This window comes from Hyperolius riggenbachi, chromosome 4 (assembly GCF_040937935.1).
Source record: "Hyperolius riggenbachi isolate aHypRig1 chromosome 4, aHypRig1.pri, whole genome shotgun sequence".
In the NCBI taxonomy this organism is placed as follows: domain Eukaryota; kingdom Metazoa; phylum Chordata; class Amphibia; order Anura; family Hyperoliidae; genus Hyperolius; species Hyperolius riggenbachi.
Genome location: NC_090649.1, coordinates 211,769,581 through 211,790,104, shown reverse-complemented (window position 1 = coordinate 211,790,104; position 20,524 = coordinate 211,769,581). Strand labels below are relative to the sequence as shown.

Sequence of the window (20,524 nt, the reverse complement as noted above, 5' to 3'; positions counted from 1 at the left end):
AAAATGGGGTCACTTGTGGGGTTCCTATACTGCCCTGGCATTTTAGGGGCCCTAAACCGTAAGGAGTAGTCTAGAAAACAAATGCCTCAAAATGACCTGTGATTAGGACGTTGGGCCCCTTAGCACACCTAGGCTGCAAAAAAGTGTCACACATGTGGTATCGCCGTACTCAGGAGAAGTAGTATAATGTGTTTTGGGGTGTATTTTTACACATACCCATGCTGGGTGGGAGAAATCTCTCTGTAAATGGACAATTGTGTGTAAAAAAAAATCAAACAATTGTCATTTACAGAGATATTTCTCCCACCCAGCATGGGTATGTGTAAAAATACACCCCAAAACACATTATACTACTTCTCCTGAATACGACGGTACCACATATGTGGCACTTTTTTTGCACCCTAAGTACGCTAAGGGGCCCAAAGTCCAATGAGTACCTTTAGGATTTCACAGGTCATTTTGCGACATTGTTGGTTTCAAGACTACTCCTCATAGTTTAGGGCCCCTAAAATGCCAGGGCAGTATAGGAACCCCACAAATGACCCCATTCTAGAAAGAAGACACCCAAGGTATTCCGTTAGGAGTATGGTGAGTTCATAGAAGATTTTATATTTTGTCACAAGTTAGCGGAAAATGACACTTTGTGAAAAAAAAACAATTAAAATCAATTTCCGCTAACTTGTAACAAAAAAATAAAAACTTCTATGAACTCACCATACTCCTAACGGAATACCTTGGGGTGTCTTCTTTCTAAAATGGGGTCATTAGTGGGGTTCCTATACTGCCCTGGCATTTTAGGGGCCCTAAACCGTGAGGAGTAGTCTTGAAACAAAAATGACCAGTGAAATCCTAAAGGTACTCATTGGACTTTGGGCCCCTTAGCGCAGTTAGGGTGCAAAAAAGTGCCACACATGTGGTATCGCCGTACTCGGGAGAAGTAGTATAATGTGTTTTGGGGTGTATTTTTACACATACCCATGCTGGGTGGGAGAAATACCTCTGTAAATGACAATCTTTTGATTTTTTTACACACAATTGTCCATTTACAGAGTTATTTCTCCCACCCAGCATGGGTATGTGTAAAAATACACCCCAAAACACATTGTACTACTTCTCCCGAGTACGGCGATACCACATGTGTGGCACTTTTTTGCACCCTAACTGCGCTAAGGGGCCCAAAGTCCAATGAGTACCTGTAGGATTTCACAGGTCATTTTGAGAAATTTTGTTTCAAGACTACTCCTCACGGTTTAGGGCCCCTAAAATGCCAGGAAAGTATAGGAACCCCACAAATGACTCCATTTTAGAAAGAAGACACCCCAAGGTATTCTGTTAGTAGTACGGTGAGTTCATAGAAGATTTTATTTTTTGTCACAAGTTAGCGGAAATTGATTTTTATTGTTTTTTTTTTCACAAAGTGTCATTTTACGCTAACTTGTGACAAAAAATAAAATCTTCTATGAACTCACCGTACTACTAACGGAATACCCTGGGGTGTCTTCTTTCTAAAATGGGGTCATTTGTGGGGTTCCTATACTGTCCTGGCATTTTAGGGGCCCTAAACCGTGAGGAGTAGTCTTGAAACGAAATTTCTCAAAATGACCTGTGAAATCCTAAAGGTACTCATTGGACTTTGGGCCCCTTAGCGCAGTTAGGGTGCAAAAAAGTGCCACACATGTGGTATCGCCGTACTCGGGAGAAGTAGTACAATGTGTTTTGGGGTGTATTTTTACACATACCCATGCTGGGTGGGAGAAATAACTCTGTAAATGGACAATTGTGTGTAAAAAAAATCAAAAGATTGTCATTTACAGAGGTATTTCTCCCACCCAGCATGGGTATGTGTAAAAATACACCCCAAAACACAACATACTACTTTTCCTGAGTACGGAAATACCACATGTGTGGCACTTTTTTGCAGCCTAACTGCGCTAAGGGGCCCAATGTACAATGAGCACCTTTAGGCTTTACAGGGGTGCTTACAAATTAGCACCCCCCAAAATGCGAGGACAGTAAACACACCCCACAAATGACCCCATTTTGGAAAGTAGACACTTAAAGGTATTCAGAGAGGGGCATGGTGAGTCCGTGGCAGATTTCATTTTTTTTTGTCGCAAGTTAGAAGAAATGGAAACTTTTTTTTTTTGTCACAAAGTGTCATTTTCCGCTTACTTGTGACAAAAATTAATATCTTCTATGAACTCACTATGCCTCTCAGTGAATACTTTGGGATGTCTTCTTTCCAAAATGGGGTCATTTGGGGGGTATTTATACTATCCTGGAATTCTAGCCCCTCATGAAACATGTCAGGTGGTCAGAAAAGTCATAGATGCTTGAAAATGGGAAAATTCACTTTTTGCACCATAGTTTGTAAACGCTATAACTTTTACCCAAACCAATAAATATACACTGAATGGTTTTTTTTTATCAAAAACATGTTTGTCCACATTTTTCGCGCTGCATGTATACAGAAATTTTACTTTATTTGAAAGATTTCAGCACAGAAAGTTAAAAAAAATCATTTTTTTGCCAAAATTCATGTCTTTTTTGATGAATATAATAAAAAGTAAAAATCGCAGGAGCAATCAAATAGCACCAAAAGAAAGCTTTGTTAGTGACAAGAAAAGGAGCCAAAATTCATTTAGGTGGTAGGTTGTATAAGCGAGCAATAAACCGTGAAAGCTGCAGTGGTCTGAATGGAAAAAATGTGGCCGGTCCTTAAGCGGGGTAAAGCCCTAGGTCCTCAAGTGGTTAAGGATTAAAATGTTAACTTAAAGAGACTCCGTAACAAAAATTGCATCCTGTTTTTTATCATCCTACAAGTTCCAAAAGCTATTCTAATGTGTACTGGCTTACTGCAGCACTTTGTACTATCACAGTCTCTGTAATAAATCAACTTATCTCTCTCTTGTCAGACTTGTGAGCCTGTGTCTGGAAGGCTGCCAAGTTCTTCAGTGTTGTGGTTCTGCTATGAACTCCCCCTTCCAGGCCCCTCTATGCACACTGCCTGTGTGTTATTTAGGATTAGAGCAGCTTCTCTCTTCTCTCTTATCTTTTACAAGCTGGATAAATCGTCCTCTGAGCTGGCTGGGCTTTCACATAGTGAGGAATTACAGACAAGGGCAAAGCTGTTTGCAGGAAGAAAAGAGTAGCCTGAAACTTCAGTGCATGAGAGATGCAGGGGGAAAGAAACACACAAATGATCTCTTGAGATTCAAAAGGAATGCTGTATAGAGCCTGCTTGTGTATGGATGTATTTTCTATGTGTGGACATACTGTACATCAACCTACTTCCTGTTTTGGTGGCCATTTTGTTTGTTTATAAACAAACTTTTTAAAACTGTTTTTAACCACTTTTAATGCGGCGAGCAGCGGCGAAATTGTGACAGAGGGTAATAGGAGATGTCCCCTAACGCACTGGTATTTTTACTTTTGTGTGATTTTAACAATACAGATTCTCTTTAAGAGATCTCTCCCTAACTAGAAACAGCTCAGAAACGTTATTATAGACAGGAGACAAGCTTAGTGAATTGAGTCCATTGTTACACCACTATTTTATGTACCTGTAAATATAAACAAAGGAAGACAAATTGGTTGGCACTTATTGGTCAGCAGAAGAGGGGATGCAGGTATATTGCTGTGCTTGCTGCTAGAATCACCATAACTCAAAACAATAGAACCATAGATCCGGACACCAGCCCAACTTCAATAAAATCGATCCAAATTCTTATCTTTTCTTCTCAATTTCCATTCACTTCTATGAAAAATCGATCAGAAAAACAATTGAAAAATAAGATCGGACATGTCGAAAATTATCGACCCATCTATCTACTGAAAAACTTATGGTGTATTCCCAGCATAATGCTAGGTACACAACATACAATTTTCTGTTAGATTTACCTAGCAGATAGATTTTTTCCAACATGTTTGAAAAAATCTATCTGGCAGGTAAATCTGACAGATACTCTTAACAGAAAATTGTATGGTGTGTACCTAGCATAAGAATGAAAGTACGTGTGGCAATTAAAAACTAAATTATTAAATTATACACATACTGTATATACAATTCCAATAATGTAGGCAAACAAATATTATTTCTATTAAAAAAAAAAGCTAAAAGAAAAAATTAAACATCAAAAACCTTTCTCATATCGTGGAGTCTGAGAGCATACTGAAAATACAGATCTGGCTAATTTAGGCATAAACGAAAATATATACAGGGGCTTGAAAATGTATTCGGCCCCCTTGAAGTTTTTCCCATTTTGTCATATTACTGCCACAAACATGAATTAATTTTATTGGAATTCCACGTGAAAGACCAATACAAAGTGGTGTACATGTGAGAGGTGGAACGAAAATCATACATGATTCCAAACATTTTAAAAAACAACAACTGCAAAATGGGGTGTGCGTAATTATTCAGCCCCCTGAGTCAATACTTTGTAGAACCACCTTTTGCTGTAATTACTGCTGCCAGTCTTTTAGGGTATGTCTCTACCGGCTTTGCACATCTAGAGACTGAAATCCTTGCCCATTCTTGTTTGCAAAACAGCTCCAGCTTAGTCAGATTAGATGCATGGGCGTCCGCAGAAAATTTTCCAGGGGGGGGCAAAAAGTGGGGAGCAAAAAGCGCCGCAAATTTGGGTTGGTAGCTACGTCGCGCCAAAAAATGGGTGTGGTCATGAACCAGAATGTGGGTGTGGTCGTGGGTGGAGACAAGTTTACATGAACTATGCAATGGTGGGACATTAGATTAGGACAGTGGTGGCGAACCTTTTGGAGGTTGAGTGTCCAAACTGCAAAGTCACTTTACTATCACAAAGTGCCAACAGCAATTTAAACTAAATGCAAACGTTTTAACTCATACATGATCATTATGGAAAATTAAGTTGAATATAAACTGTGAAGATAAACAATTTCATCCATCGTACTCCTGAAAAAAATTATTCATTTTTTTTAGAACCTCCCAGTTTCATTTTCTGTTTTAAAAAGCGGAAAAAGTAGGTTTAATGCTATTGTCTCATATGATGATGATTCAGCTTTTTCCATAGTCTCGCAGTTAGCAATCATGTGACCCCCAACAAGACAAATTCAGCAATCATGAGCCCCCCCCCCCCCCCCCCCATCAAGACAAATTCAGCAATCATGAGGCCCCCAACATGACCAACTCAGCAATCATGAGGCCCCCAACAAGACAAATTCAGCAATCATGAGGCCCCCAACAAGACAAATTCAGCAATCATGAGGCCCCCAACAAGACAAATTCAGCAATCTTGAGGCCCCCAACAAATCATGAGGCCCCCAACAAGACAAAGTCAGTAACCATGAGGCCCACAACAAGACAAATTCAGCAGTCATGAGGCACATAAATAGACAGCTTTTCACATAAATAGGCAGAATGCCCCCTTAATATGTAGACACCTCTCACCTGGCAGCAGTTCCCCAAAATACACTCAATCTGACAGCAGTGGTTCCCCAAAAATAGGTAGCCCCAGGTCTATAGGTGTCCCCAGAATAGGTGGCCAGCGGTATAGATGTCCCCAGAACTGGTAGCCAGGGGTAGAGATGTCCCCAGAACAGGTAGCCAGGGGTATATGTGCCCAGTATATGTAGGCAGGGGTATAAGTGCCCAGTATATGTAGGCAGGGGTATATGTGCCCAGTATATGTAGGCAGGGGTATATGTCCCCAGTATATGTAGGCAGGGGTATATGTCCCAGTATATGTAGGCAGGGAGATATGTCCCAGTATATGTAGGCAGGGGTATATGTCCCAGTATATGTAGGCAGGGGGTATATGTCCCAGTATATGTAGCCAGGGGGATATGTCCCAGTATATGTAGGCAGGGGTATATGTCCCAGTATATGTAGGCAGGGGTATATGTCCCAGTATATGTAGGCAGGGGTATATGTCCCAGTATATGTAGGCAGGGGTATATGTCCCAGTATATGTAGGCAGGGGTATATGTCCCAGTATATGTAGGCAGGGGTATATGTCCCAGTATATGTAGCCAGGGGGATATGTCCCAGTATATGTAGGCAGGTGTATATGTCCCAGTATATGTAGCCAGGGGGATATGTCCCAGTATATGTAGCCAGGGGGATATGTCCCAGTATATGTAGGCAGGGGTATATGTCCCAGTATATGTAGGCAGGGGGTATATGTCCCAGTATATGTAGGCAGGGGTATATGTGCCCAGTATATGTAGGCAGGGGTATATGTCCCCAGTATATGTAGGCAGGGGTATATGTCCCAGTATATGTAGGCAGGGGTATATGTCCCAGTATATGTAGGCAGGGGTATATGTCCCAGTATATGTAGCCAGGGGGATATGTCCCAGTATATGTAGCCAGGGAGATATGTCCCAGTATATGTAGGCAGGGGGTATATGTCCCAGTATATGTAGGCAGGGGGTATATGTCCCAGTATATGTAGGCAGGGGGTATATGTCCCAGTATATGTAGCCAGGGGGATATGTCCCAGTATATGTAGGCAGGGGTATATGTCCCCAGAAAAAGTAGCCAGGGGTATATGTCCCAGTATATGTAGGCAGGGGTATATGTCCCAGTATATGTAGGCAGGGGCAGTGGCGGGACAAGGTCCTCCAGCACCCAAGGCTGAGACACCAAAGTGCGCCCCTCCATCCCTGCCACCCCAGCCGTCACACACTGATTGCTATTAGACTAAGAGGTGCCACAGGGCCCCCAACCTCCCCAACACCTTAATATCTAGTTATCTGGCTTGCAGTCACTGCTATGTATCCCCTTTTCTTATTTATTTCTGCTTCAAACACAATTAGGAATGACAGCTGAATGAATTGTGCGCCCCCTCCTTCACTGCGCCCTGAGGCTGGAGCCTCTCCAGCCTATGCCTCGGCCCGGCCCTGGGCAGGGGTATATGTCCCAGTATATGTAGGCAGGGGTATATGTCCCCAGAAAAAGTAGCCAGGGGTATATGTCCCAGTATATGTAGGCAGGGAGGGGTATATGTCCCATTATATGTAGGCAGGGGGTATATGTCCCAGTATATGTAGCCAGGGGGATATGTCCCAGTATATGTAGCCAGGGGGATATGTCCCAGTATATGTAGGCAGGGGTATATGTCCCAGTATATGTAGGCAGGGGGTATATGTCCCAGTATATGTAGCCAGGGGGATATGTCCCAGTATATGTAGGCAGGGGTATATGTCCCAGTATATGTAGGCAGGGGTATATGTCCCAGTATATGTAGGCAGGGGGTATATGTCCCAGTATATGTAGCCAGGGGGATATGTCCCAGTATATGTAGGCAGGGGTATATGTCCCAGTATATGTAGGCAGGGGTATATGTCCCAGTATATGTAGGCAGGGGTATATGTCCCAGTATATGTAGGCAGGGGTATATGTCCCAGTATATGTAGGCAGAGGTATATGTCCCAGCATATGTAGGCAGGGGGTATATGTCCCAGTATATGTAGCCAGGGGTATATGTCCCAGTATATGTAGCCAGGGGGATATGTCCCAGTATATGTAGGCAGGTGTATATGTCCCAGTATATGTAGGCAGGGGGTATATGTCCCAGTATATGTAGCCAGGGGGATATGTCCCAGTATATGTAGCCAGGGGTATATGTCCCCAGAAAAAGTGGCCATGTGTGCAGGAGGAGGGGAGCAGCGCAGGGAAGAGGGAGAGCTATGGGCACTCACCTTAGGGGGCTCTCCCTCCCTCTCTCGCTCTCCCCTCCGGAGTCCGGAATGAAGTGTGCAGCGGCTGGCAGCGGGTGGAACTTACCTCCTCTCGTCGCACGCGCCGGATGGATTAGCCGCTACTCTGGTCTGATCCAGACCAGAGTGCGGCACCAGAACTTCCGGCGCAGGAGAGAGACGAGGTAAGTTCCGCCTGCTGCCAGCCGCTGCACACTTCATTCCGGAGGGGACAGCGAGGGAGAGAGAGCCCCCTAAGGTGAGGGAAGGGGGGGGAGACGTCCGCCCTTCCCCACTGTGCCCATAGCTCTCTCTCTTCTCTGCGCCGTTCCCCTCCTGCTGGCTGCACGGGCACGCGGCCAGGGGGGCAGCGGGCGGCCAGGCTCGGGCAGATGCCCGGTTTTGCCGTATGTGCAGATGCCCATGATTAGATGGACAGCATTTGTGAACAGCAGTTTTCAGATCTTTCCACAGATTCTCAATTGGATTTAGATCTGTACTTTGATTGGGCCATTCTAACACATGGATATGTTTTGTTTTAAACCATTCCATTGTTGCCCTGGATTTATGTTTAGGGTCGTTGTCCTGCTGGAAGGTGAACCTCCGCCCCAGTCTCAAGTCTTTTGCAGACTCCAAGAAGTTTGTCCTGTATTTGGCTCCATCCATCTTCCCATCAACTCTGACCAGCTTCCCTGTCCCTGCTGAAGAGAAGCACCCCCAGAGCATGATGCGGCCACCACAATATTTGACAGTGAGGATGGTGTGTTCAGAGTGATGTGCAGTGTTAGTTTTCCACCACACATTGGGCTTGATTCACAAAGCGGTGCTAACCTACTTAGCACGTCTAAAGTCTTTAGACGCGCTAACCAGGGTGCTAAGTAGGTTAGCACCGGATTTCTCAATCAGATTGCGCGCTAACTTTGCGCGCGCAAAGTTTTACGCGCGCTAAGTCCCATAGGCTTTAATGGGCACTTCGCGCGGAGCGCCCTGCGCTCTGTGCAGTACGCGCGTAAAGTTTTACGCGCATAAGGTTTTGTGCGCGTAAAGTTTTATGCACGAAAAGCTTGTTTAGACGTGCTAAGGGGTTTTTCACAGGCGTGCTAACAGTTAGCACCGCTTTGTGAATCAAGCCCATAGCGTTTTGCATTTTGGCCAAAAAGTTCCATTTTGGTCTCATCTGACCAGAGCACCTTCTTCCACATGTTTGATGTGTGCCCCACATGGCTTTTGGCAAACTGCAAACAGGACTTCTTATTCTTTTCTGTTAACAATGGTTTTCTTCTTGCCACTCTTCCGTAAAGGCCAACTTTGTGCAGTGCACGACTAATAGTTGTCCTATGGACAGATTACCCCACCTGAGCTGTAGATCTCTGCAGCTCATCCAGAGTCACCATGGGCCTCTTGACTGCATTTCTGATCAGCGCTCTCCTTGTTCGACTTGTGAGTTTAGGTGGACGGCCTTGTCTTGGTAGGTTTACAGTTGTGCCATACTCCTTCCATTTCTGAATGATCGCTTGAACAGTGCTCCGTGGGATGTTCAAGGCTTTGGAAATCTTTTTGTATCCTAAGCCTGTTTTACATTTCTCAATAACTTTATCCCTGACCTGTCTGGTGTGTTCTTTGGACTTCATGGTGTTGTTGCTCCCAATATTCTCTTAGACAACCTCTGAGGCCGTCATAGAGCAGCTGTATTTGTACTGACATTAGATTACACACAGGTGCACTCTATTTAGTCATTAGCACTCATCAGGCAATGTCTATGGGCAACTGACTCCACTCAGACCAAAGGGGGCTGAATAATTATGCACGCCCCACTTTGCAGTTATTTATTTGTAAAAAATGTTTGGAATCATGTATGATTTTCGTTCCACTTCTCACGTGTACACCACTTTGTATTGGTCTTTCACATGGAATTCCAATAAAATTGATTCATGTTTATGACAGTAATATGACAAAATGTGGAAAACTTCAAGGAGGCCGAATACTTTTGCAAACCACTATATATATGACTAGTATTATTTCAAATCACAAGGCATAATTAACATATTTAACAGAAAAAAAATATTACGTAGCATTTTCCTTTTTGCACATGAATGACTTTCTTTAAATTGTTTGTTTTGAAGCTCAGTGCCACTGATAACCTTTACCTTATCCATTCTAGTACTAAATAAAAGGAACAACAAAGTCATATCATACATTTAATGGCTTCTGTGTGTTCTGTTATAGAGGTCACACCATCCTTTGATATAAGTTGTAAAGACCAGTGATCCACTTCACTAGCTAAATAGCCTAGTTTCCAAAACTCAAACACACCAGAGAAGCAGCAGAATCGGCCCTGCTGAATTAAATGATTTAAAAAATAGGAGAGTTAAAGGGTAAGTGAACATATGGTGAAAAGCACATTTATCCTTTTGGTCTGCCCTGCTGTGCTGAAAACTGTGGATGTTACACTGGCCTCATTTTTATAAAAAAACAAAAATAAAAAAGAAGAAGGACTTTAACAACTGGTTAAAATTGACTATATAAGTGGTAACAGTAAAAAAGGGCGCAGGTGGCTAGTGGACAAATCGGGCGCCGCCATTCACTACCATAATAAATATTGTTTACTGGGCGCGGAAGAGGAAAAAAGGGCGCCCGAGAATAATAATGTTTTCCAACGGCACCCGAAGATTTTTAATGTTTTATAACTGCTTGTGATGATTTACGTTTCCTATTTCAATAAAACATTATTTTAAATGTTATCCCTTACTGTTTGTAAAACATTATTATTCACAAAATAAAGCGACCAGTACGTAACGTAAATTGTAATATATTTTATCCCTTACTGTTTCTAAAACATTATTCTACACACAATACAGTGATCACTAAGGAGGGTCTTAGGTTTAGGCACCACCAGGGGGGTCTTAGGTTTAGGCACCATCAGGGGAGTCTTAGGTTTAGGCACCACCAGGGGGGTCTTAGGCTTAGGCACCACCAGGGGGGTCTTAGGTTTAGGCACCACCAGGGGGGTCTTAGGTTTAGGCACCACCAGGGGGGTCTTAGGTTTAGGCACCATCAGGGGAGTCTTAGGTTTAGGCACTACCAGGGGGGTCTTAGGTTTAGGCACCATCAGGGGAGTCTTAGGTTTAGGCACCACCAGGGGGGTCTTAGGTTTAGGCACCAATACGGGGGTCTAGGGGTTAGGGGTAGGTACAGGGAGGGTTACTTACTATTTTTTTTTTGTTAAACGTTATTATACATTTAACTTTTTAAATGGAAGATTAACGTTTTCACAATTGCCGATTTCATGCACATTATTTAATGATTTATAACTTGATAAAACATTATTGTTAAACGAAATATAGTACAATATTTTTTTAAACGTTATCCATGTTTATCGTTTAAAACCCAGCGCCCTTTTTCCCAGTGCCCCTTTTTAACGTACGCATATAAGTTGTTTTCCCAACACTATTTAAAGTTTTGGGAACTGAGGAAACCAGCTGCTATAGTTTTGAAAGTAAATAGCAGATTTAGGGGCGCACGTAGGCAAAGGCAGTCCAACCCCTTGCCTAGAGCGCCGTTCACTGTCAGGGTGCGGTGGCCGCTGGATCTTGTAGTGCGCCTGACACACACTCACTAATATAATGTCGGCATCCATTAAAACGCTGTCATAGGGGCACCTTCTCCCCCCCCCCCCCCACCAATAGATGCAGAGCAAATTTGCTCTGCCCCTCCTACCCCTTCCTTCTGGGCCAATTGAAAACTATGAGATGTTGCTCCGCCCCCCAACACAAGTTCGGGGTAGTAGCAGGTGCTGCTGAGCAAGGCATTGACTTGACCTGCTTTTGCTGCCTGGCTTGCCCACTTATTGAAATGGCAAGCAGGAGAAGAATGGGCTTGGGACATGATTCGCAGTGCAGCCCTGGCCAACTCGCCCTGCCTGAGTCACCAAGAGTGTGTGGAAAGTGTGCGTTCGGGGGTCCAGCGCTCATAGACTTTGAAAAGTTCTGCCAGAAGGAGGTTACCATCATATCAGCCGTTCAGTCTGCCCTGGAGAGAAGGAATGAGGTGCAGGATCTGGTAAGATACAGGCTGCAGGAAAGGCAATGGGGAGACAGAAGCAGCAGCAGCTGTATGTAGCAGAGTGACACAGTAAATAACACACGTGCACTACTGAAGTGCTTATGCTGTTCCCAGCTCCAGTCTGAGGCTCCTCTCACCTCTGATGTCCCCCCCCCCCCCCCTGTCGCCACCTACACATGACCTTGCAGCGTTCATACCTCACTGCATCTTACCTTAACTACCAACCTTAAATGGCTGAGGTTGTAGTCTAATGTTCCAACAGCAAACCTTATCTTACTCTAACTAATCACGACGCTACTACTCTTGACTGTTGGAACGATACAATTTTATTGTAACCGGCCACAGCAAAACATCATTATACAAACCAATATCATAAAATATAACATTCTTTTCTTACACATATGCATATTACATAACATCACAATATATGCAATAACAATACAACATATTAAATCACAATCAAAAAGTGCTTAAATCTTCATCCCTTTGCTAGTCAAGAACCGAGGGGCACTCCAACACACTCCTTTTAGCATGAAACCAACAACCCCCCAGCCGCAACCTTTTGGCTCGGGGGTTCTCTGAGCTTGCATGCTTCACCATCACCACCAGTAACCAAACAACCCAGGCTTCTCCAAGCCAGCGTAGCCCCTCGATCCAATCTGTATCCACCGCCCCTAGCAATCGGACCGCCCAGCTATGACAACCTGCAAAACAAGAACAAATTCCAATACCCACCCCTATTTAATAAACTATCTAACCCCCCCCCCCCCGAGAACGTGTGTACCCACTCCCGCAGGTGCCATGGATAGCGGCAGCTGCCTAGCAAAATAAAAAAGCCGCCTCCCCCCAACATAACAAACTATAACGCCTAAATGGCGGGTGGGTGGGCCGTTCACTCTCGCTGCCAGACTGAGGTAACGGACGTTACCTCCTCCCTCCCACTCCTAGCCTCCTAACACTCCACCCCCCTCCCCGCCTGTTCAAATTACCCAATCCTGGCCCCCTGACGTCAGCAGGTTCGAAGAACCCGCAATGGTCATGGTGTTGCTGTTAAAGGAACAGCACACCTCTTTCCAGCTCTTCCTCTCACAGACAGCAGCACATGCAGACTCTGCTGATGACAAGGCTCTGCCTCCTCCCTCCCTAGCTATCCAGCCTGCAGGGACGTTTGGGCAGGTATCTCACTATGCACCCTGCTGTACAGTTGCTGCTACTAAGGTATTGGGGATTATTGGGCAGAGCATGCGCTATGACTTTTTATGATATGTATTTTATTTATGTGAATGTGATTTGTTAACTGGCGGGGCTAAACCATAATTCCCTCTGATCCCCTCCCCCAGCAGTGGTTGTCATGTTGCCCCAGTTTACCCCACCCTCCCTGATCCACATGTTAAAATATTTAAGTACCCCTTAACTGAGACACCTGACAAATGAATGAAGCCCATGGTGGGCTAGATAACCGCTTCCTGAGAGTGCTGGTACTGCTTGTTGTTGTCGGGGTACCCTGTCCCTCCCCAGTGTCACTGCATGACAAACCTGTGCAGGTGCAGTTATGAACTGTGCGAACACAGCGAAAGCAAGCGCTTGTTCATGGGTGCTTTCTTTAACTGCACAGATGCAGTCTGAAACTCCTGCCTGCGCAGTTCCTAATCACTATGTGCCGCTCTGAGGAACTTCCTGGCAGTCCGTCCCTGTTCATGGCTCTGACTGAAAACAATTGAATGGAAGCTGAGTGTGGCATGTCCCATCTACTCCATGCTCCCTGAGAGTCAGCAATCCAGCATGGCTGTGTACTGCAGCTGCAACTGGGAGCGTTCTGGAAATGCATACTTCAAAAGCATCACTGAATGTTTCCGGCAGCAACTGTTGTGCACAGGCAGGTGGGAGAGCTCACATACAGGGAGAGTGGAGTGGACAGAGCGTTCTACACTCACTCACCTTCAGTCAGAGCTATGAATGAAGGGGGAAAGTAAAACAGTGCCAGGGACGTGAGCCCTTCCAAACTGTGCACTTTGGGAAAGTTCAAGAGGTGTTCTTAACTCCTTTTTTTGCCAATGTATATACTGTCAGTTATAATGATGTGCAGAATGTCCTCTTTTGATCTGTGGGGGACAAGTTGTCTGAATATTATCTATGGGACGGGGCATAATATATGCATTTGATTTGTGGGGGACTGCCTGCAACTAGTACAGAATGTTGCTGTCACACGGCTGTCCCCAGTACAGCGCTGCTGCAGATTGCAGCGCTGTACACATTTATTAGACGGAGGTTTTGCAGCGTGTCGCCAGCAGGCTGTTTACCTCTGAAGTGTTGGAGGGAAGGGACGCAGGCGGAGAGCGGCGCTATGGAGGAGGCGGGGTAGCGATGTCGCTAGCACAGCATTTGATTTATGGGGGCAGAGCACAGGGGGGAGACTGGGGGAAACAGTATAGCAACAGAGGCTGGGTATTATATGCAGACCCAGCCTGTGTGCTAATTGGATTCTTAGAACCCACCTAGGGTTCTTTTTAAGTATTAGCATACTGACATGTTAATGTTGTCGATGAGCAGATGTTTAATGCAAAACCAACTGTGCAGCTAATTCACCATTCTATTTAGCAAATATGCATTTTTACTAGTGATGAGGGATAGTCAACAAGATGCGCAATTATGCACATTTTTATATGAATTTATGCAGAAAACTGAACAATTGAATACCACCTCAAATTCCTTTGATTGGTCCATGCATTTTCATGCTGTATACATTTGCATAAAATATGCATAATTTTGCATTAACTCTGAACTATCTGCATCTCATTAACATTCATTACCAGTGAGAATGCACGGTTAGAGAGACACCTTATAGGCCTTATTTTTGTTCTACCTTTTTCATTCTCTCTAGCAACTCTAGCATTATCCAGAGGACAACCCCTAAAGGGAATCCATTCCCTTCCTACTTTGTTTAGCGCTCAGCACTGATTAACCCCCATGTCGGTGTCAATGAATAGTCATAAATGACCCATTGGCTATGGGGAAGCACCACTGCATAAATTACAGGTGAGAGTCTTTGGTAGAGGTCAACAAATACACAGTGGCCCTTATTCAATTTACTTTATCTTTTAGATTATCTACTAGGAAATATTTTTTTCTTCTGTTTCTAATAACTTTTCATCACTCAGCAATTCAACAAATACCAAAACATAGGGGGAAAAGTAGTGTCAAAATGATTTTGTTGATGTAACGATTGCGGAATCGTTTCCGTGGTCAGCGCACAAGATGCGCGCTGACACAGGGAAAATCCTCCACAAGCGTATAATTAAGGTAGGACCCAGGTTAGGTGCTATGCACCTGTAGAGGGCAATTCCCACCGGCAGATGGCGCTGTGGAGTGCAGACGAGCACAGCCTCTGCACGGCCACAGATGCCAGATGGGAATTGTATAGATTTAAAGCAATGCAGGGCTGAACAGCCCTTAAAGAGAAGAGCACAGAGACAGGATGAATGTGTGTCCACCAATCTAGTCACTACTCCGTGACGGCGAAAACACATCCGCAGAAACAAGAGTGGGAACGCAATCGCAAGAGATGCGATTGCCAGAAGTGACAGAAGACCGAATCAAGACAGAGCTCGAGAGGAGAAAAGGCACAGAAAACCACAATGAGAGATAAGGAAAACAACAAACGCTAGCTAAACGCGAACACCGCACTCATTCGCAACAGCGAACGTGTTTACGGCGCAGTCTCCGCACGTTAAGCACAACAGAGACAAGCACACCACCCTAACTAACCAATGACACACAAACACGAAAATAGAGAACGCGAGCGCTTGCTTAACGGTTACCTTAACGGTTACCTCACCGAGCCTACAGCAAGCGTTCGTATCAGACAAGACAGACAGACGAACGACAAACAGGAATAGGACAGATAAGATCCGCCGCTCTTCCGCCAGAGCGAGTGCGATCTGGGTTCAGGGACAGGACAGGAAAGATCCACTGCTCTTTCCACCAGAGCGAGTGTGAACCAAGTACTGAAACAGAGATAGCAGGATCCACTGCTCTTTCCACCAGAGTGAGTGTGAACCAAGTACAGAAACAGGCTAGCAGGATCCACTGCTCTTTCCGCCAGAGTGAGTGTGAACCAAGTACAGAATAGGTTTAGCAGGATCCACTGCAAGAGAGATAGTTGAGGTAGGTAGTAGCAACCGCTGCTCCAGCTTACACTCCAGGAACACAGATCAGAAGGATCCACAGCCGCTACCGCTAGAGGCTAGTGCGATCCAAACAAGACAGACAGATGAGGTAGCTAGTAGCAACTGCTGCTCCAGCTTACACTCCAAGAATACAGATCAGAAGGATCCACAGCCACTAACGCTAGATGCTAGTGCGATCCAAACAGATGAACAGAAGGGGCTACCAGTAGCAACCGCTGCTCTGGTTAGCACCCCCAGACAGATAGAACGATTTCCTGTCGACCACTGCTGGCGACAGGACAATTGCAGCAAAGAGGCAACACAGACAAAACAGATAAAGCAATCTAACTGCACTAGAGGAGCTGCCTAGTGCAGTCCCAAGAATTACTCTAAGATAAACTTTAGCAAACAAACAAGGCTGATACTCTAGAAGAGTTCATCGGTAATAAACCATGAAGGATGACCAGCAAAGGATTCTGGGAGAACCTAGCTTTTATACTGCCAGCCTTCAAAGGAGGCAGCTAGGCGATTTGCATAACAAATGTATGCAAATCCCTCAGCAGCAGAGCAGATCTGAAACTTGAAAAGAAAAGACAGGTCTCTCTTCCAGAGACCTGCAGCCCACAGACTAGAGGAATGGCCAAACAGCTGTTTGCCTGTGCAGCCAGCTGAGCGGATCATTACAGTTGATGGCTTAAAGGCATTTTGCTCCCTTATCTGGTCACTTTGGCCCATATGCAATTCACTTTTTCCCCTTACTTTTCTCCTAGGAGATAATTTTTCATCTTCTGTTTAAAAGAATTTTTCAGCACTTCACAGATGAAAATGTGCCAAAAAGAAGGTGAAACAGGACTATCAAAATTATTTTCAGTATTTTCTTGCTTGCAGGTAGTTTAAAAAGCATTTAATTAACAAGTTGTGAAAATATCACCACGAAGAAAAGTCAGGAGAAGTTAATTGCATATGAGCCCTTGTTCATAAAATGCCCTTTAAACCATTGGCAAGCAGGAAATTACTTAAAATATTTTATAGTACTTTTCACTTTCTTTTTGAACTACAAATTGCTGAAAATTAGTTTTAAAGAGAATATGAAAAATAATCTCCTAGGAGAAAACTCAGTTGAAAAAAGTTAATTGCATATGGGCCCAGCGTCCAGGTGAGAGATTAATAAGACTTAGGGGCCATAATGCAATTCACTTTTTCTCCTGAGTTTTCTCCTGAGTGATATTTTCAAACTTGTCAATAATATGCCTTTTAAACAACCAGCAAACAAACAAATAATCAAAATAATTTTGATAGTACTTTTTCATCTACTTTTTGGTACTGTTTTCATTGCAAAGTGCTGAAATAGTATTATAAATTGAAGATGATAAATGATCTCCTAGGAGAAAACTCAAGAGGAAATGTTAATTGCATATTTTGCTGTATGATCGACTGTTCGATTTGATAATTTCATTGAATTGAGATTGAATCGAGAGAGAAACAAGTGTGTTTCCGTATGCCCAATTAATGAAAAGTGGCTGATATCATGTCGAATCAACCAGCTTAGTTGATCAAGCAGGATGCAAGATATCAGTCGATCGCACAGGAATCGGTTACTGTTCAGTTCACATGTCCTTCGATCGACTCAGAATCAGTTTTTGCATTCAGGCCATTGGAGACACAACATTGGTCAGATCGATTAGTGAAGGTGAATCGCATAAGATATCGCTTGTAGTGTGTGGGTCACTAGTTGATTGACTTTCGATCAACCAGAAAGGAACTTTCAGATGTCACACCATTTCAGCAATTTAATATCTGCTTCATTGTAAAAGTTTGTGTACATTTGCTTCTGAATGAAGAATAAGGCAATAGATTTGCTGTTGTAATTCTCATTAATCACAATGTTAAGCTCCAACTTTTATACAGATTTTCTAAGTTCCAATTTATAGGTTTTAGCTAAAAGTAATTCTTTTTCATCTTAGTTAGCTTGTCTTACCATTAGAATTAACAGGTCTTCTAGCTGAGCAGGCTTTGCTTTATTACACCAGATGGTTCATCCACTCAGGCTTTGTTGGATGGTCATATTAACCTTCTGCCGCCAGTGGGCGTGGCCGCGGCGGCAGCCCCAGGACCGCCTAACGCCAATTGGCATAAAGTCCTGGGGCTCTGTTTTGCATGAGATCGCGCGCATGGTGCGCGCGCATCTCATGCTCGGAGGGCGGAGCTCCGCCCTGCCTTCAGTCTCCGAGCGGCTATTGCCGCTCGGGAGACTGTTAGACGGCGATCACGCCGTCTATTTACTAGGTGCAGCGCTGCAACGAGCAGCAGCGCTGCACTGGGGACAGCCGTGTGACACGGCTGTCCCCATGGGGGACAAGAGAGCGATCGGCTCTCATAGGCAGAAGCCTATGACAGCCGATCGCCATATTTGGCTGGCTGTGGGGAGGGAGGGAGGGAGGGAGGGAAGAAATTTAAAGAAACATGGGGTTTTTAGAGAAAAAAACAAACAATAATATTTATTTAAAAAAAAATAAACATGGGGGGAGCGATCAGACCCCACCAACAGAGAGCTCTGTTGGTGGGGAGAAAAGGGGGGGGGGAATCACTTCTGTGCTGAGTTGTGCGGCCCTGCAGCTTGGCTTTAAAGCTGCAGTGGCCAATTTTACTAAAAATGGCCTGGTCACTAGGGGGGTTTAGCCCTGCAGTCCTCAAGTGGTTAAGACTCTCATAGGGTTATCTCCCAGAGGCTTTTAGAAGATCAAGAGGTGAATATTTTTTCAGCGGTAGAAACAATGTCCTGTCAGTCTACACTGGTGATTGGATGAAGCTTATAGTCCACTTCCTAGTTGCCAGAGCAGCAGAGATTCTGTATACTCTGTACAGCATTTCTGCAGGATCGAACCCGTAGGGTTTTACCACTTCCAAATAGTATGTAAGCTTACCTACACAATCTGTTCATAGTATTCAAAAAAAGTTGTCCCGCTTACTACTAGGAAGTGGTAAAATTGGTTAATCAAAATTGGATGTATGTTCCAAGCTTTATGCCCCAGTAAAGACTATCTAGGCTGGCAAAGATCTTAACAGATCTTCTGAATATAGTGATTAAAACAATAATAATCAACCTCCATGTTGACTATGGCCTAGAAAAATGCCTTGTCCTAACTCTACATTCTTGTTTTCAGTTTTTCTCCTGGAGTTACAGATTACCCAGCAAGCTCCTGGTGAGCCAGAACTCCTAAGAGTGTGTCCTGTGAGCCTCCTACTCTTTAAGTGACAGCATGCAGTATCCTGACTACTGTCACTAATTTCTGAAAAGAAACAGAACGAAGAGTTCAGCTCATCATCAGGTTAGTACCCTTGAGGACAACAAGAGCTTTTATGAGTCAGCCTCGGGCCTGGACAGTGGACTATCTTGAAATACAGAAACTGCCATACTTGAACACTTTAAATGAGTAAAGAAAGACCTTTTTTAGCAGACCTTGGATTAGTGAAAAAATAAACTCTTCTATTGACACACTGAGACACAAGATGACAATCACTCAATCCAACCTTTGTCTGATTGAATGCCTGTGGTTCCCTGACCTAAGGAGATTTCTGACACACCAGTTGTAGGAATATTAACAATCGGGCAAACTAGAGAAACTTCAGCCCTGCCATTTGTTTTCACTCTCTAATTAACTAGTGTCAACAGCATCTGTTTTCTCACTGTTTTTCTTTCCTCTGTTGGCATGAATTTATATACTTCGTAATTATATGAAGATGTTTATGTCCTGAAGTGGCTTAGATTAGTTTTGTAGGTACTTATATATTATGTACTGGAGTCCCCTGCAATGCCCAATGAGCTATTTCCGAGCACTTAAACTAAGGAACACAATTACTACCGTTACTGAAATCCCTTTTACCTATAACCAGTCTGGAATAAAAAGAGGACTCTTACTTGATAATCACATACCTCATTTTTTTTTAGAGCTCTTTTAGAAATAATATTTAGCGCTCTTTTAGAAATAGCCATGTGTCCTATTATGTCCCCAAAACTTAATATGTTATACATAATTACAAGTGAAAGAGAAATATTACCACAACAAACCATAAAATACACATGATTGCCAGGCTAGAAAAAAAATGTAGTCCTCATGAGATTTGAAGAGGTCAGCAAAAAGCTGGGAAAAACTGGTGTAATACAGAGAAGGGAGTCATTAGCCACACACATTACGCTATAAATCCTGAGGAAAAAATATAAAACTGTCAAACTGCTGTAACTATTGCAATGAAACAAATAGCTTTATATACGTCTTTGTTTTCTTAATTAGCATAAGTGACATTTCTGCTAATTAAAAAGAAAAACAAAGGCTTTGAGCAAATTCAGCATGCAAGAACAATGTGTTCAGCTTTCACATTTACTTGGAAGCAAGGTCTGCACCAGGATTAAATGGAAAGCATGATTTCCTGCTAATCCTCCGAATTCCAGACTAAATACTGAATTTACTAACACCATCAAGCTGTGATCAGACCACTCACTAATTACTGCCTGGCCAGATGTGAACAGATCCAGCAATGTTTAAGCAGTGGATTATAATATTGTGTCAACTATTGCTCATGGGACAAGATTGTGCAGTAAAGGACTCTTTGCAATT

At 43.7% G+C, this 20,524-nt stretch overlaps 1 long non-coding RNA gene across 1 annotated transcript in view; it reads right to left on the bottom strand.

Moving 5' to 3' along the window:
- Window positions 1–3,572: 3,572 nt before the first annotated feature.
- Window positions 3,573–20,524, bottom strand: part of LOC137570654 (uncharacterized) — a 91,129-nt gene continuing 74,177 nt past the window's right edge. The window contains exon 5 of the long non-coding RNA XR_011031126.1: window positions 3,573–3,757. This is a non-coding gene — a long non-coding RNA (uncharacterized lncRNA). The remainder of the gene's footprint in view (window positions 3,758–20,524) is intronic.